Below are 19,716 nucleotides of genomic sequence, written 5' to 3' on the forward strand. Positions count from 1 at the left end.
CAAGGAATACCGCACAATGTGTGTCCTAAGCTACTTAATAATGTCCAGTGACATAATAAGTTATCTTCCTTGGTTCTCTCATTGTTTCAGGTCCAACACATGCCACTGTTGTATGTATGAAAAGAAACTGACAAACTGACACATTACTCATTTTCTTCTTCATACAAATCCTTGTGTCAAAATGCAAATTTCTTTCTTTGAATTAATGAACCAAATCCATTTTCTTTTACTTTTTGTGCTAAGTATATATTACAGAGTGTACAAGCAGTAGTTCAGACAGGAACAAAAATAATTTCTGATTTTAGAAAAAAAATCTCCTATCATACAGTACAGAGCAAATCAAGATCACAAGAAGAATAAAACTCAAATGAAACAGGAAAAGTATCAAAATGAGAAAACAACAAGGGGCGGGTACCTCAGGAGGAAGAGCAGCCGAAAGTTGGTGGATCAGTTCCAGGTTTTCCCTGTCTACTTGCCGATTCCTGTCTCTTTGGGCAAGACACTGACCCCCACATTGCCTCCCCATGTAAATAACTTGCAACAGCAGTAGTGCCATATGAGCGAGTCAGCTACCTAAAGACAAAAATAAGCATGATATACATGATAGGACACTCTTGTAAACCAGGATACTCTTGTAAAGAAGACTCTTAATCTTGATGAGCCTTTTTCCTGATTAAATAAATAAAGTGAAATATTCAGTGCTTACTGGCTGCCATTTGCCGGATTATTTTAGAGGCTAACCTCACTTAATTTGATTTCTGCTGTCATGGACTTGTGCTTGAAAACTAATTTAAGGACCAGAACTGATCAGCTTGCTTTGTCTTCTTTATTGACAAACAGTGCATTGTAAATGTAAGAGTCAGAAAGTTTACAGCTACAAACTCACACGCACAATGTGCAAACATTTTACTGTACACTACAGCACACACACACTTTATTTCACACACACACACACACACACACACACACACACACACACACACACACACAAAGATGCACGTGTGTGAGCATACTCACTTTATGTTACAGTTTTATATTACATAACAGTGGGATGCTCAGACTATATGAGCATTGTACACCTATAACACCAGTATTAGGTAAACAGAAAAAGGCAGACTTCAGCTGATTTTTGAGCTGTTATTTTTTTTCAAGAAAAACCATAAATTACATACACAGTGAAAAGTATGGCAAGCAGTTTGAACAAAAATAAATTAACATGAGGAAATGAAAAAGAAGAAAAGTTTTTGTAACACATTTGTACAGATGGACTGTTTTACTTCTAGGAAGTCTGGTAAAACACTCACTATAAACCTCAAAAAGCTTCACTTGGAAAGCAAATATTTCTACACTAGGGTAAAGAAAACTTTCATGTTCACAGTTTTAGGATCAAGGCTCAGAACAATACTTTTATTTATTTATTTTTCTGCAAAACCATTAAGAAATGCAGGTCTGATTAAAGGTTTGCAGCGATGCTTGTGGCTTTGTGCAGCTGTGTTATGGCCCAGATGTGTTTTAAGCTAATTACCAATGAGCAAAGACTTGCTGATCAGGTAAACAAAAAGTTTATTCTTATTAACTTAGGGAATTATAATGCTAATAGTTTTTTTTAAAATTAGCATTAAACACAAAATGCAGGTCTAGCTGATGGAAACATATGTAGTTTTGAACCTATCTGGTCATCGACCATCTCACAACAGAAGCTTTTTAATCTAATGATGATGCTATGAAATGTAAAAGGGTTATCATAGCTTTACAAATCCTCCTGATGAGTACAAAATGAACCAAATTTCAAGGATGTGGGGGAATTTTGGTTAATAACAGAGAGATATGCATCACAGTGAAGCAGGAGGCGAATACAAGGGGGAAACTGTGTGAGCTGGTTTTGTCTTCTTGGTAGAAGGAATCTCTGCAAACCCAAGAAACCTCTTCTGCATGTTTACTGTGTGAGTAGCAAGAGTTAAATTAAACTGGATGCAACACAAAAAGCTCAATAGGTAGAGGCCAATACTTTCCTTGTTGTGGTGTAAATATATTCTGGAAATATTCTACAGCAAAATACTGCTGAAGCTTTTGTGAAAAGATGTCTGCTGTTACATCCTCCAGAGAAAAGAGTTCAAAATGTTTTTGATACAAGTGCATCTAAAATAGATCCACTACCTGCCTTTAAACTGTTCCAAAACGAGACAGTGGAAATGTGGACTGGAAGTAGAGTGAGTTATTTAGAGATGCTGTGGGCATTAGGTGAACGAGGAAGATAGCTGAGTAGAGCAGAGAGAGAAAGACAAAAAGAAAGAGTAATCTCTCCACACCCAGACTCATTTTTATTCAAACACAAGACGAGCTTTGCCTCTCATGCCTCCTTTCCCCCTGTTTCATTGCTATTCTGTTACCCTCTCCTTCTCATCTTAGTCCCTTCCCTCCTACTTTTTCACTCTTCACAACTCACCTGCTCTCATTTCCAGTCCAACTCATAGAAGCTATTACGCCAGAGTAACAATGGTGGCGAAAAGCAGCCCTGTCTTACCAGCTTAAGAAATACCTCCAATTTAAAGAAAAAGCCACCTTAAAGCACTTATAGAAGACCCATCTTACATTTCTTGACCAGTTTTGTTGTTTAGTGTACTACTTATTTTTTTACATATTTTTATCACAAACATGTGAGGTAAATGTCATATTTTGCTATCAGGCCATCATAATCATAGAGGAAAAGCTTTTGTCTACATCTGCCACTTGTACTGCATTTCTGCAATGAAGTGAGAAAACATTTTTTTTTTTTTTTTACCATCGACAGAAATCTCAGCAGTACATGAATGTGTTACTGCATAAAATGGCGAATTTTACAGATAATGGTGAGCTACAGTTGCACAGATACACTCATGTTCACAAATTGGTCAGATGTTCAACGTACATGCACTTTCAAATAAATAAAACTGAATTTTTTTCAACATGTGACATAATTGTGACCCAATTAGAGTCAAACAGTAAAACCTTCAAGGATATTCAAGAATTATCTATTGTCTTCACCTTAAAAGAATAGCTATTCCAAACGGATGCCTCTTTTAATGACAAGCTTTTGGTTTTTTCTGCACACATAAGCACAAGTGATGTGATTTATATTTTTGTTCATTTTTGTTAATGCTATCCAGGTGGCAGTAACATGCCAAAAAACAGAGACACACAACTGCAAAGGCAAACCCTGTTGGGAAATTAAAGTGCTGATTTGCCTCTGCATACTACAGCAAGTCAATATTCAGAGCAGTCATTACACCACTCTTACACTTAGAAGTAGTCTATCAAGCACACACTGCATGCAAAAGGAATAGCATCCACAAAGTAAGAGGTGAACGAGCACTAAGTTTACCTACTCACTCAGGTGTATACATCCAGTCTAGTCATGAAACTGTTATAAGATGTCTTTAGTGTTCTTCTGTTTGTCTGGTATTTGAATTGATTGAAGTATACAGATTTGTAATTCTGAGCTAAAACGACATACCAGATGGGGTGCTTCAATGAACCATCTGGGAAGTTGCTGTTTGAAATTGTTTGGAAATGGCAAAGTCTTTAAAAAATGCTTGGCAGGTGATTGGATGAACCATCTGTCTGTTGCTGTCGATCAAACTTCATCCAACAAGATTAACAAAACACAGTCATTGATGCCAATAAAGAATCAAGCTTTTTCCTAATTCATAGACTGTAAATAAAACAAGAACATGGCCACTGCGATCTCTCCCTGGTTTGTGAACTGTTTCAAAGGACACACAATAAAGAGAGTAAATCTTGTTAATGGCACAATAATAAGTTAAAAGGCAGCACATTCTTGCCACAACACATGTACAATGTATGTTGTTAAAAGTGCAGCATTGTGACAAGCCAAATATATAAATCAGTGTCAGTACAACATTGTTTTTTTGTAGGGCAGTTTTCAAATATAGTGATGGAAAACACAGTGCATAAATAATAAGATATGCAAGCCTTATCTCTGTAGATATTTGTAACTCTAGCAATGCATTTAGTAAAATTTAGACCTAACCCTGCGCATTATTTCTAAACCTAACCATGTACTTTCACCCATTGAAAAAAATGTGTTAGGGGAGTTTAAAAATCAGTCCCTTACAAAAAAGTAAGTTCATTTATAATTTTCACCATCACTTCCTTCCTCCTTTTAAACATTTCTGGTATGACTTGGTTGTCAGTGTTCCAACATGTATGACTTGTCTGATTACTATGTCAGTTTTGTTTGCTTTTGGACAATCCACAATTTGAGCCAGTCTAGAGAAGATTGATACTAATTTTTGAACCAAATTAACCTTTAGTGTCTGTTCGGTCAGGAAATATTCTCCAATTCTGGTGTAACTGATCCAGTAGTATCTACATAAACCTCCTTAGAAACCACCACTGGTGACAATTATCACTGTCTAAATTCTGTCCAGCAGCTGGACGAGGTCTGAATCGCTCTCCCTTGGTGACAAACACAAGGCTTGACCCTGGCAAGATAGAATTTTTCGTGACTGTAAGTACTGAAAGCTCCTGTCACATGCATTACTAGAGGGTCCAACCAGAATTGTGGGGAAAAAGGGAAAATATTTGGACTAAATAGCCTGTGAGTAACCATGCTGGGTGTACCAAAGTAAGTTTAGCACAAATCAAACCAGAGCAAAATATTTTTTATTTAATTATTTTTTTGCACTGTAGTAACACAATAACTTTTTATTGTTGAAAAATGGCTTAGCAAAAGTTTTATGCCAAGAAACTGGGTCTTTTTTCCACATGCGAGCACTAGTTTAAGTTGTGTGCATGTACACATCAAATTATTTTAAGATTTCTTGGTATATTTTTCTTGTAACATTATATATTTTCCGATTTTTAAAAAGTCACATTTCCTGCATCCATGATTAGTTATCAATGTTGCAGCTTAGAGCAGCTCCATGGATGCAGAATGTTTTAATATAATCTTTTGTCTCTACTCCAGTGTGAATACACTGGTAGACTTAAACTGGGACATGGTTCGGGTTGAAGGGAAATTTTTCTTCCAAAAGGAAGGCAGCATGGTGATTCTTTTTTTCCAAAATGACAAGAGAAAGGAAATTGGTGTGTGTTTTGGCCTGAACTAAAACACAGTATGTACCAAGGTATTCAATACATATATAATTACGCAATTTTTTAGCCACATGCAGAACTTACAAACATGGAATAAAAGTAATTTTTTTTTGTCCAAATAGACTTATAATGGAATTAACTTACTTCAGAAAATAGGCCAGCTTTCTCAATGAGCTCTTACAATTCTCCATCTTTTTTTCTCCAATTAAATATCTTATTTTAGGGAGAGATGTGGACAAAACTAATTTATCATCTTTCCTCATTTTAGGCATACCTTTGCGGTGACTATTACTGCTTAACAGCTAAAAGCTCATGTCTAATTTGTAAAAAAAAAAAAAAAAAGAGGAAAAAAAAAAGAAGGGAGGAATAGACACGTCACAGGTAGCTATGGATGTTACAAAATGTGGTAAGATGCTTGCCAGCAGTGACAGCTTTCATTTATTCCGCATGACATTTTTAGGTGGCATTCAGTATGAGCTTTTAGGTACGCTAGTTGTCTCATTCTTTATTAAACCCAGAGACAGTTTTTTCCAGAGGCATCTATTTACAACAAATTATGCCTCTGAACTACTGACACGCTCCCAGTTGATCTCAATACTTCCTGATAAAATGTTCAATAAGCCGGTGTTGCCAGGCAACAAATAGAACTGCAGTTGTGCCGTAAGAGCAGTTTTAGCAAAAAAAAAAAAAAAAAAAAAAAAGGAAACATGGACGGAAATGTTCAGAGGGTTAAAACGGCTGCAGACCTCCCAGTGTCACAATGTTAATAAATGAAAAGACTTTTGGGTGTCCCAGCAGTGGAGAGCAGTGGTGCAAGACAAACACTGTGTTTTGTAACAGCGAAAGCGAACAAATAAACACTGTCACTTTCTGGCATTGTGAACCTGGCTCGTAGCCGATGACAAAAAAATCATAACGTCCAATCGTAGCTATGGAGTGGTAATCCTGGGCATGTGGTTGCACATGCATGACCAGAGGTTTGAGCTGAAGGCAGAGCAAGGCTGCTGTTGTTTCACAGCTGGTAATCTGCTCAGCACTGAGATAAAAGTGCTGCTCCACCAGTGTGCCCACAGGCTGTCTTGATATCATACTTTGAGAGAACTAGGGATTCAAATACCACATTAAGTACTGGCATGTGATAAATAAGTTGCCAATTTCCTGCTAGACCTGAAGCATTTATCTATTTTTGTGTTGTTGTTCTTTAATTTTAAACTCAATTCCTGGTAGTTTTTCTCTGTCACAAATCAGTGCGTAAAAAACCTTGTTGTCCACAGATGACAACATAGATGGGTCACTTCACCTAATTGCATCTGCAAACTGGCACAGCAGAATAAATAACAGATGTCAGTCTGGCCATGAGACAGTAAAAACAGACCTTTACAAGAAGGCCAACTCCAGCAACCAGTGAATGAAAAGATTAAAAGAAAGAAAAATGAATGCAAAGAACCCTGCCAGGCTGCCTGCTGTTGAGCGATGATTGCCACCTGGATGGCAGCCATTCATTTTAAACAGAAATTAGATTTGTTGTGTGTGTGGACGTAACAGGAGCCCTGGATTTCTGGTTGGTTCATTCACTGTATTAATATATGAATGTCTGTCAGCTTTAGGATTTGTGTTCAAATCACAAAAATAATGGATGACAAGACCTTTTCTGAGATTCTCTGGGTGTTTACAACAGTTCCATCTGAGTAGCTCATAAAGCCTCTATTCACCATGTCTTTTAAGCTGCTTTGTTCTTCTATACCAAGCATGCAGATAATTTGCATCCTAGTGTGAAACATCACTGTGAGTTCATATGTCTTAATCTAATTACACATTTGGACCTGTAACTGGATTGACTCAGAGAGCATTTGATTGTAACACATCTGTTATGAGTTCTATCTGAATTAAATAGGTCTCATGTTGCCAACTGTCAGTATGCTAAGTACAAAAAAATAGAACCTCAAAACTTGTTTTTCTATTTGTCCTCTGTCAGATACTGTTGGTTTACGTGAAAGCAAATGAGGAAATAGGAAATCATTTTCCACATCATAATATATACACACTCTTCAATATGAAGAAAGATCTTTAAAAAGGTACCTTTCTAGTCTGGATTCAAATGGTAGCAATTCTCACCAACACAATAAAGAAGTAACAACACAACATGCTGGAGATGAGAAGGCCTGCTATGAGGTCTTGTCTCCAGAAACAGATTTTAAGAGCATTTTTTCAGGCTTTTGGTCCAGTTTGTGTCCCTCCATAGAAACGTCTGCTCATTCAGTCTCTTCTTCACAACAGTGTGTACCTGTGTGATGTGTAGAAACAGATTTTGAGGGATTTCTTTTGGGTGATACGTTGACCCTTAAGGTCAGATACTTGTTTTGTTTTTGTTTGTTTCATTTCCACAGTGTCTCTTATGTTTACTTTTGCTCTGTGAAAAAAGAATAATGTTTGTATGTTAAATTCCAGGAGGTATTCCAAATCTACACACTAAATGGCAAGAGAAATCTGTCAAGGGACTGCAAGACAGATCTGGCCAATCACCGTAACAGTCACAATGTAATGGATGTCTCCATAATCAGAAAACTCATGTATGCAAATTAAATAAAATCCAAGGATTGAGAGCCTGAATATGGTCTGATATTTCCAAGTATGCCACTCCCCAGTCCAGCTACACAGATTCAGTAGGTGACTGGTCATCGGTGTGGTGCCTCATTGACTGTACACTGGTCAGTATTTTCTTCTGGTGTCCAGCGAGGGAGACACCAATCCTTTGCAGATCTCTGAAAACACATAGAGTCAGATAAGACTGTATTATAATCACAAAGTTATATATTATAATTTTTAGGCTGCTGTATATTTGTTTTTCCTCCAGTTAATCATCATTAAATCATAAACAGTGCACTGGAACAGAAAAAGGTGGCCAGTGTAAATACTGGCACTGAATAAGCACAGCATGAACAACTAACAGGAATATCCATTCTACTGAATTAAACTATGTTTTTCATGCATTTTAAAAACACTGAGGTTAAATATATCATTAATTTTACAGTAATCATCTGACAGGACAGCTTGGGCATTTTAGCTAAACCACAGCAAAAAAATAAATAAAAAAATATACACCCACAGAGCTGCAATCCTAAAATCTAATTAAACACACATGCCACCATGAATTTATGTCCCAAGAAGAAATTAAAAAGCCACGAAATGTGAGTTCATGCAGGTTGCCCATCCTTTATTTCCCCCAGGTAGTCATTCATTCTGCATGAAGAGTTTTAAATAAAGTTAACTGGCTCATAGACCTTATTTCTGCCTTCATCACACTGGTAACACTTCAAATTATACTTAATTAATTCCCTTGGCAAAGTATACCCTTTGCATTTGACCCATTTTAACCATTTTAGGAGAAGTGAACAGCCACTGTGTACTGAATCAGGGCCTCCAGGTGTGACGCTGGTGTCTTGGTCAAAGTGGTAAAAAACTTAGCAAATTACTAGATCTGATTATGGCACATTTATTAAGGAGTAATACGAAAGCTGCAACTGGATTCAGTATTCATGTCCTCTTGTCCTCTAATTATATAGGGGTCCAAGTAGCCTTTCATGCCATGGTGAATGGATTAAAAAAGTATAGAATATATGATAGCTAGATCTCAAGACAGACAAGCGATCATATGGACATCTAGTCAGCCAACTAGCTGCTACACCAGAAAAAAAACAGATAAAACAGCAGTGTGAGGTGCAGGCTGAGAGGATCTGAGACAAAAATAGAGGTTATTTATTGGCTAGACATACTCAGCGGTGATTTGTGTGACAAGTGGCAAAGAAGTGAAGCCCGAGCCGATGAAGGAGTCTCTGTATTGGGTCATCTTCAGTGCAGCCAACCAGTCTTCCACTGAGCTCAACCTGCTCATGTCCGGTGTTCCCCGGTCTAACAAGGGATGATGAGGAGGACTGCAGTGAGTAGATATGAAAAGGTGGGCTTAGAACATCAATGGTATCATACAAACAGAGGGCTGATACAGAAGTAGTTTGTTTGTGTATGTAAATGAGTTTGTATATCTGCTCACCCAGGAGCCATGCTGTTGGTGCCGGCTTTGAGAGAAGCAGGGTTGCGTATCATTTTGTCCAACATGCTGACAATATCAGGAAACTTTGGCCGTTGCAGTTCCTGTCTTTCTGCCAGCAGTCCAGCATCAGTTGGTGCAGCACTACTGGACAGTCCATGGGAGCTGGCAGCCTGAAATCCTGCTCTATGGCATTTATCACCTGGGGCACAGCAGGGGAAGGAAAGCAGGAAAAAAGAGCTCTGATTAAGGCTTGTTTAATCAGTATCCTGATAATGAAGCTCAGGCAAAGGTTAAATAAGTATGAGTGAATGTACATGTGGCAGTGACTTTTCTGCCAACATTCGTAATGCTAATCAGTCCAGATTCCTGCTCTTTAATTATCCTTGTAATTCTGTGGCGAACTTCCATTTCTTCTTTTTTTAAACTAAATATCAATCATATCATCGCACTATCAGGGTTTAGATTCTAGTGGAATCCTCCCACATTTCTATTTTAAATTAAAATAAATTCAAATTTAAGAATCTCCTCACTTGCAGTTATCACCTCATTAATATTATCACACACTTTCACGAGTTGTCTTGTAAAACTGTAAATAAATTTAATGTGTAAGCGTTCAAGGTCTGTTTTTGTGGAGATAAATCTGCAGAGAATCATCAGCTGATCAGAATTCCCAGAAGCTCAACAGACCATTTCAGCTGCTTATTGCTCAAATTATTGTTTTTCTTGACAGTCCACAGTGGTGTTGTTGTGCTTCACCCTCATCAATATTATTTCCAGGCACAACAGGCTGCTGGCACAAACTCTTTGCACCTGCTCAGTCTAAAATACAATTTCATCCAGCGATTGAGGCCATCATGAGGTCAATCGGTAATAGACCTTTTAAAGGCTGGAAACAGCTGTTATATTAGGGGCAGAAGGCCTCTGGCTGTTCCATTAGATAGTTAGGACATCAAAAAAACTCATCTACAACCCAAATTTAAAAAAGTTGGGACACTGGCTGTACTGTAAATAAAATTATAATGCAATGATTTGCAAACCTTATAAACCAATATGTCATTAAAAAAAAACCATAAAGCCCAATGTACCGTATTTGTTCCATGAGTTTATGAGACCTTTGCATCAAAACATATCTTAAAATAGTGTGTTTTTACAGTTTGACTCACATTTTGGCTTCCTATTGAATGAAGGGTTGTTTTGCAGTTACAAGCAATACTTAAGGAGTCATTTTAAAAATGTCTGTCTCCAATGGTTGTGCCAATGGTTAGCCCAAAAAACATCCAAAGTATTAAAATATATGTTGCTTTTATTTCATAAGTCAGGCTTCAAGGTTGATAACAATAATGATAAAAAACACTCAAGCTTATAAAATATCAGCATATTATTAATATTCTGATGTTGTACTTGTTGCACTTGGTGTGGATAGTTAGCTCAGCTGGCAAAGCATCTGTCTTTCATGTGGAAAACCAGGATTTGAATCACTCACGAGATCAATATTAACACCTTCTATTCGGGTCCTTAGGCAAGACCCTTAACATTACTGCCTTGTAAGTTGTTTTGGATAAAAGCTAAGATAACATAGGAATTACATTCTCTTTGTTACTGAACTTAAAATAAACTCACCAAATACAGATTGTGAACAGAGTAGAAAATACTTAACATACCATTATGAAAATGTATTATATGAGGCAATCCAAGAGAATAAGTCATACTCAAAACCCCAATAAATACCAAATTCTTGAGAAAAGAAAATGGGGTTAGGAAAAAAAAAGAAACATTGTGAAGATCTTGGTGAAGTTTTAGATATAAAAATAAACACAACAAAGCAGTTCAAATATATCTGATCTGCTGATGCCATCTGGGTCAAGTTTATTCCAATCCAGAGTTGGAACTAAACAAGGGGGAATCAGAGTTTAGTTTTTCATGCTCACAATATCTGGAACAAACTACTAGAAAACGTAAGGCAGGGAGTTTTTATTTTTTTATTTTTTGTTGCTGATGATAATGATGATGTATGTTTTAACTTCAGTTTGCATTGTACTTAACACAACCGTATTTTCTTTTTGACTATGCAGCACTGTGTTGATACCCAATAAACTCTTTGAATTCTGAAGACTGTAGAAATTGTTCTGGCTCTATTAAAGAACCTTTTAAAAGTCTAACTTTTATGGGCAAAATTATTGAAGGGAAGAATTGTTTTCTTTTTTGTTCTGGAGCAATTTCTGCAAAAAAAAATGTCACCAGTGAAATTACACATCAAACTGGATCGTATTTACTTAGTCTATATTCACAATCAACGGTGACAGGTAGCAACATTAAGTTGTGAAAAGATCAAAAAGAAAGATATATCACTGCCTGTGGTATTCTGATAATATTTCTTTAATAATTATGTGATCACCTGAACGCATCTGGGACGACTAAAAACCTCCAAGTTTTCAACCCCTCAACACCCCTAATTTTCTTTTCATATGCATTAAACAAAGTCTCACTTTACACTCATATTTTTCCTTTTTTCCTTTTCTGTTTCTCTCTCCTCTCCTTGTTTATCTGTGTTTCTTTAACTGTATATACAGTAGAAATGACGTTCAGACACAAATACTAATCAATACTGATCAATACTTTAAAGTAAATGGGTAGGCGTGTCCAAACTTTTGCTTGCTACCCTATGTTGATTCATCTCTCTTTCTCATATATACACACAGACACATTTTTAACTGCACAACAACCACATCCACCTCCTACTTGGCACTTGATTGAAAATAACCATTTAAAATAAATTAATACACTAATTCAGAAATCTGGAGCTGGGGTAAAAAAGCTAATAATAACCTACCACAGCCTTCTAAATTAGGTGAAAACATTATTAAAATGCCAATTTCTAGAAAACTAACACACAGTTTTTACCAAATACAAATACAGTATCACAATACTTTTACTCTCCAAATAGGAAAATGATCAGGTTTCCTCTACCAAAACCCAAATTCTGCTAAAGTACATATTCTATAACTATCAATACAAATTTACAACTCATACAATACAAAACCCCCCACAGATCTCATGTTACTCAAAGGAAAAGATTTCTAAATGGTTTGACAGACCCTCACAATTGCACATAATGCTCATGGGGCAGCAGCAATGATTACTTTCAGGCTACATGGACATGCCCACTTATTTACTCTTTTTGGGAAAGACTAACTGGAAAAACTTTTCAATACTTTGGACAGTAAAATCCCTCATCCCCCTTAACTTTGCCTACTAAGTCACCTGAGAGAAGTAGCCAGTCTAAACACAGGAACCCATGCCACATAACAATCACTGGTCTAATACTCTCCCATCATATTAGAGAAAAAGACTAAAATAACAGGGAAAATACAATTTTGAGACAAACTGTATTTTGCAATATGATTTCAGTAATTGAACGAACTGTTATTTTTTCCAGGATAATAAAGGGCTCAAAGATCCAGCACTGAGGGGAAATTCTCTCACTGCTGTGAAAGGGACGCTTTATATTATATACTCAAGTTTTGATTTGTCACTTCTTGCTGAGAACCAGTGCATTAGAAAAAAAAAAAAAAATACTTTACTTTACAAATCCTTTGTAACTCCAGCCAGTAAACAGGTGCATTTTTACAGAACAATCTTCTTCAGTTCAACTTAAAAGAAATGGATTGGTTAAGAGGATCTAATTTCCATTTGAGAATCTGATCAGACCCAGCATGCAGCCAGAACACACAGATAGTCATTTCGAAGCAGAAATAACATTTCCAGCAGCCTCTGATATAGAGTTAGGTACCTTTTACCAGACAAGCTTTTTGACTTTATTCTGAGAACGATGAAATATTTCAAAGCTTTTCTGTGACAACTTTTAGGTAGGAATTCTGTATTGCTGAAATGTTTGGCTAAATGTGTTACCTAGCTTCGAATGCAGAGCGTTTATTGCCATGAACATCACAGACATCAAAACTCAAGAGAAGTTGCTTTGCTGCTGCAAAAAATAATCAAAGAAAGGAAGTATCAACTTCTGCAATTAATTATCAGGAATTGTTCCACCCCCTCTGCAGAGATAAAAAAAAAAAGATTTTTAAATGTCTCCCTAGCTCTAATTATGATGGCTGTAACGTTTAAACCACCCAATGTGTTGTGGCCTAGTGCCATTTAACATGCATGTTATTTGTACAGTCCTAAAATAAATGTCTGTCTTGCAGCTATTTTTCACATATCAGATATGGAATTACTATCATCTGCCTTGTCAGTGGCTTTCATGGTTCATTCTTAGAGGTGCAGTTAGTATCTTGTTAACTTCACAAATGACAGATTAATACACAGTATTAGCAACGTTTGCTTCGATGACGAATAATGGTTTTGTAGAAGTCTTTGTTGAAATAAGGCCTTTAGAGCACCCCCAAAAGAAACATTTAGATCAAGCTAGTGAATAACAGCAACTTTTAATCCTGTCATTTGATCATCATCTTATATTATACCAAATATGTGCCGTAGACAAATTTTTAACAACAACTAGCTATAAGATTAAATTCACTGACAAGTGAAATTGATGTCATTGGTCATTACATCAATTCTGATTTTACAGAAGGAAAACATAGTTGGAAATATTGTATTGCACTTCTGTCAACATATACTTTTTTAGAGTTTCACATTGATGCACATTTTGGCTTATGGATGTTTTCTTGGCAGTGCTGGATAAGCATATTTTGTAAGTGGTAGCGATGTCATCCACCAGTTGGAAGAACCTAGCTACTACAGTATCTAAAAATAAAATCGTAATTTCTATGTATTATTTAAGAGGGCTTCCCTTAGTTTAGTTGAAAAAATGAACTTTCCTATAGGTTTGGCAAACAGTGATCAAAAATATTTATTTAAAATTCCTCCTGTAGTCTTTTTCCTCTGATTCTTCCAAAGAATTGAAGGTTTCTTTTCCATTCATTTTCCAACATGATGAACTGAAAAGCTGCTGTGCCACATTGAGTCAGATTATCCACTAATCCAGCAGTTCCCTTATGAGTGTATAAGTCTCTAAACATGAATGACACAGTTTTCATCATACTCAAGGTGAAGATCCACTGAACATGTAGGAGTCATCAGAATCATGTTTGTCATGTTAAATAACTCTGGGCATTTATTTCTTGTCCGTTGTTTTCCCACCATCCAAATTCACCCCACCTCCAACTCCATCTGAGCATCTGCTGTGCATTCCCCCATTTTCCTTCTTAGTTTTATTCCCCCCTTTGGCATTGCCCCATTTATATTGTTTTAACCTACCACACTTTTTTCTTGTTTTTATCCTTGGCTTAGTTAATAACCTTCGCTAGCTTTTGCCCCTTCAGACTTCCTCTGCCTCTCTGTGCATTGATTGTTGACCATGAAAACTTTGTTTTAACGGCCTGCTACACCCTCTGAGTTTAAACCTTTCCAAAATGACCTGCCTGCCATATGCTTTATATTTTGGTTCTGGTGTTACCTTTTAATTCCTTTAAAACTAACCATAAAACCATTAGAAGTAGGTATTATTGCATTTAGTTTCTCCTTTTTCTGTACATTCAAAGTTATGAGACAAAGTCATTGGGCTTGTAAACCCAAAGTAATTTGATGCTTCTGCTTTAGTACTTTAAATGCAGCGCTGGGGATTTTTTCCGCTTGCTAGGTGAACTCTACTTGACCCTGGCACACTTCTTAGACTTTGTAATGCATAAATTCACTCTAAGAGCACTGCTGTCAATCAAACAGCAGGCAAGTGTAGTGAAACATCACAGGTCTCTTTCATGATTAATTCATGTGCGAACACAGCACCTGCAGTGGCTCCGCTGACAATTCACTGCTCTGTCTTTGAAAATTGTGTGCGTGTGTGTGCTTTTACATATGTCTGCTTGCATGTGTGTGTGGTTTAGCTGTATGTGTGTGGGATGTGCCACAGAGGGTGTCAGCTCCATGCATAGTTAATGCCCATGCAGACCCTCGTTAGCTACAGTGATAACACAACACTCTCCCCATCATTATACAGAGTCTGCCTCCATTATAAAACCGTCTCTATCATTATACTGGCTGGTCATTACGGCTGCAAAGGATGCTTCAGTTGATCAGGAGCAACCATGAGGGGATGAGGGGTGAGGCTGCTAGGCAGAGCAGATAGATCAGGGAGGATGCAAAAGACAAGAGAATGTGTAAAATAAGGAGAAAGGCGTGATTAAACTAGTTCTCTGTGGCTAAAAATAAGGAAGTGATTTACTTTCATTACTTAAAAGAAAATGTATGAGTAACACTTGAGATAGAGAGAACTTACACATAAAAGTTAACACAGTCTAAAACAAGGCTAGACATCTCAGGAGTTGGGGGCTTTCATTTGAGAAATGCATCAACTGGAAGAAATAGGAGATTCTAAGATTCAGTTGAAAGGATATTCAACAAATTACCATATTTTCACAGCAAGAAAACACAACTGAAGAGGTGCTTTAGTCGTTCTGCCACAAGAAAAATTTACTGGCATATTTATTTTTAAGGCTTGTAAAATTCAAGTGTTCCTTTGTGTCAAAGCGTTACATATATACAGTAGCTTCAAAGTTATGGAGAGCAAGAATTAGGATGGACGGTCTTCAGTGCTTTAAAGTAGGTATTATTGCTATAATCTCTGCAATCCTTTTTCATGTTATTCATGTGATCCCATTTAGGTTTCAAAAGTATGACCAAAAACACTTTTTTCATGTGGTTTTGTTAACTTATATTTGACAGAAAAACAAACATAGAATTGGAAACATTTTCTTATGAAAAGCTGTGGGGATTTCTAATCTAAGACACAGCAGGTTAAATGCAGTCTCAAAGCAATTAATGAAGTATACTGTATTGATTCAGAAGAGACAAAAAAAGGTATAGCAAAGCTGTGGCAAAATTGATCAAACTGTGAAGGTAATTGGTATTAAGCTGTCAGGACAATGAATATTGCCTGCAGTAAAACATCAACTTAAAAACAACCCTGATGCTGTTTGGACTCAGAGAACAAACATACTTGTGACACCAAAACTGATGTCCTTATCTTCCGTATGTTTACTCAGACATGCAGACTTCCTGCTGTGAGAGACCTCAAAGGAAACAAACAAGCACAACCTCCAAATACCAGACAGACATTTACAGCCTTTTACAGTCACAAACATCAGTGAAAAATCACAAAAGAAAATCTCTGTCTAACACATAGAAGGCAGTGACTTACATCTTGGTTGCTCATGTCCCAGTAAGGTCTCTCTCCATATGACATCACCTCCCAGGTGACGATCCCATAACTCCAGACATCTGAGGCTGAGGTAAATTTCCTGTAGGCGATTGCCTCTGGAGCTGTCCACACTCAACTGGAATTTTACCTCCCTAAAGAAGAACAGACAAATGAAATGCATAAAGGACAAAAATAAAGACAAAAAACATGAACTGCTTCATACCTGATAGTTCTGCTCATCATAAAGTACTGAAAGCCATCAAGATTAAGTTGAAGGATCAGGATTAATTAACTGCCATCAGTAGTATCAGCTATGCGGATTTAATAAATTATGAATGTTGGAATATAAGTGTAAAAGAAGGAGTGTAAACTTTTTACGATATTGTATTGTTACTCAGTTGATAAGTAGGTCTGGATTTTAACTATATTTTTCCCAAAGTGTTCAGTGAAACCAGAGCAGATGTTTCAGATTGGCACATCCCCAGAAAACATGAATTTACATCTGCCTGTTGTTTCTTTTATAAGACAAAGTACAGAAACAAACAAAACAAAACAAAACAAAAAAAAAAAAACAAAAAAAAAAAACATCACTTTTCAAAGTCCTGGAGGAAGTCCAGGATAAATAGATGGATATTTGCAGGTTGTGTGTGTATGTGTGCCTGAGTATCAAATCTTTGTGCATATGTAATCATCAAATCTGGCGATAACCTTGAAGGAACATTATGATTTATAACATGTGTTACAAAGCATTGTATATAGGTGAGAAGTCACTGGCTAGCTTTAATGAAGTAGATGGTGACTGATAATAACTTTATAATAATAACTTTATTTGTATAGCACTTTTCGAAACAAAGTTACAAAGTGCTTTACAGCATTTAACTGTTTGACAACGGACAAAATTGTTCAACAATAAACATGAAGGAAGGAATTTTAAAGATTCCAGTAATGTGACGAGAGCTAGCAAGATAGCAACCGTTGCCGCAACTACAGGTGTGAGTCCCTCCTCATCTTCTGCCCCGTCCTGCAGCTGGATTAAATGTGTTGGCAAAAGGCTACCTATTTATTTTTTCTTTTTTTAAATAGTAGAGAAAAAATGTTTAATGGTATTTTATACCTAACCTGCTTTAATATGGGTCAAATATTGAATTGGCACAGCGAATCTTTGCCTGACCTGTTACTGTGTTCTGCCGCTGGGACTGGTATGATATATAATCTATCTACTAAACACAAACTAGCAAAATACCACTAAGCTACACCTACAAAATGCAGACTGCCAAAAAACAATAATCCATCTTTAGCCACAGTGTGAGTGACAGTCACATTTGTGCACCCTTACCAGTGAGCTGGTGTAGGTTGGGTCAGAGGTATCCTGCTTCCAGATAACGTGATAAGCCAAAGTCAGACACCTTACACACCAGGTTACTGTTCACCAAAATGTTTCGAGCTGCCAGGTCCCGGTGAACGATAACTCATCTCTGCCATATACCTGAAACATCACAGGATTTATGCTTCCATGCTGAGCTACTATAAAAAAGATAATGGGATTTAGAGTGTGTTTCTGTTTGTGTATCTGTGTGTGAGTTATCCAGCCAGGGTACCTGTGGTAAAATGAAAAGATTTGTGTATATGTACAAGTTATCTAATCCAGCAGTGAAACACAGATAGGATCTTGTTTCTGTGGATGTGTGAGAGTGTTTGTACCATGTCAGCTACAAAGCTGTCCAGCTTTGGTGCAGTTAAGTTGCAATAAATATATTTAAATAAATATCTTGACTTAAAAGAACATAGTAAGAGTTTGGGTTTCTGCTAGAGTTTGGGTGTGTTTGTGTGTTCGTGAGAATTGGCATTGAAATCTGCTGATGGCACCAAGAAGAACCAGATATCACCTACTGGATACAATTAATGAAATCTCAGCATGGAAGACCTGATATCATCATACAGAAATCCTGACTTTTCATTGAAAATGACTAAATCATATAACCAAAACTTTATTTTCATGTTAATAATTCAAATGGATTTCCTGTTCCATTTCTGTAGTGAAAAATGCATGCGTTTTGTGGTGTTAGTACCTCATTCCAGATGCAATGCCCCTCAGCATACCAACCACTGGATTACTGGAAACTGTCCATCATTTTGCTGAAAAACAATAAAGGGGGTGAAGGTGATAGGATTATTTTGATTTTCCATTATCACACATATCAGTTATTTATCAGCTTTTTAGAGAAAGCCTTCCAGGTGAAAAAATGTTTTTCATTGAAAATGTCATTATAGAACTTTTCTTTCAGGGAAAAACATTACCGCTTAAAAATGCCAAATAATTATACAGTGACTGCGGCCTTAGTGTTACAATCATATAATAATATATAAGTATTTGAAGGTGTACAATTACAGTAGTTTCGCTATTTTAGCTCCTTTAAACTCATGCCAAAAGTTTCTTGTAACCAGAGGTATGAGATCTGAGTCAGAGACATGGAAAGGTGTCTCTCAACCATCCTGTATGTCCAAGCTTCATTTGAGTAATTTTGCATGCTTTATATAGCTTGAATGTGTAAAATACAATATGGTACACTTTTAGATTTCACCAGACCTTCTGGATTAACTTCATAACACTTTTTTGTGTATTCTTGCTCTGTCACCTTCTCTTTTTCTTATAAACCTACTTAATTCACCCTCTGACACAGATGCAGTCCAAGGTGTGTCTGCCTTTTAATTCACTTTGCGCCTCTAACCACACTATTGATGCTCCTCTTTCCTAATCCTCTACAGGAGCAACTTTCTTCTCCCCACACACACACATGCTGCATTGATCTTCCAGGTCTTGTGCCGACATGATGGTCATGCCAGGGCAGCATAAGCAGTGAGATCGATCACTGTGTTTGTGTGTGCATGTGTGTGTGTGTGTCATAGGATGATTTCTGAGTCAAACAGGGTCATGCTGTGCGAACCAGGCATCAAAGAGTTTCTCTTTCTGTTTTTAGAGGCATCTCAAAAGGAGGCCAGGATCAAAGAGACAGACAGACTGACGGGCTAGCAGGGTGACGAGGAAAGCGAGCAGGAAGGAAAAGACGGAATAAAACAGTAAAGGCAGGGGGTTGTTTCTGTCTTTTTCTGCTTTAAATTCCCAATCCTCTTCTCTTCAACTGCTGTTGCTGTTTGTGATGGTCAGTGTAAATACAAAATGCTGCGGCTAAAAACACTCAGTTATATTTCAGAAGGTATCAAATTAAAACTGTAGCAGCCTGAAAATGTGATAAAACTCACTTTAATGCACCAGGAATTACATGTAGTGACGTAGTTACTTTGAAATGGGAGGAATGTGAGTTCTGTTTTTGACACTAGGACTCTGAGAGTGTGCATG

The 19,716-nt window shown here is 37.0% G+C and overlaps 1 pseudogene; it reads right to left on the bottom strand.

Moving 5' to 3' along the window:
• Nucleotides 1-807: 807 nt before the first annotated feature.
• LOC121653038 overlaps nt 808-19,716 on the bottom strand; it is an 87,111-nt pseudogene continuing 68,202 nt past the window's right edge.

Source organism: Melanotaenia boesemani, chromosome 14 (genome assembly GCF_017639745.1).
Source record: "Melanotaenia boesemani isolate fMelBoe1 chromosome 14, fMelBoe1.pri, whole genome shotgun sequence".
Lineage (NCBI taxonomy): Eukaryota > Metazoa > Chordata > Actinopteri > Atheriniformes > Melanotaeniidae > Melanotaenia > Melanotaenia boesemani.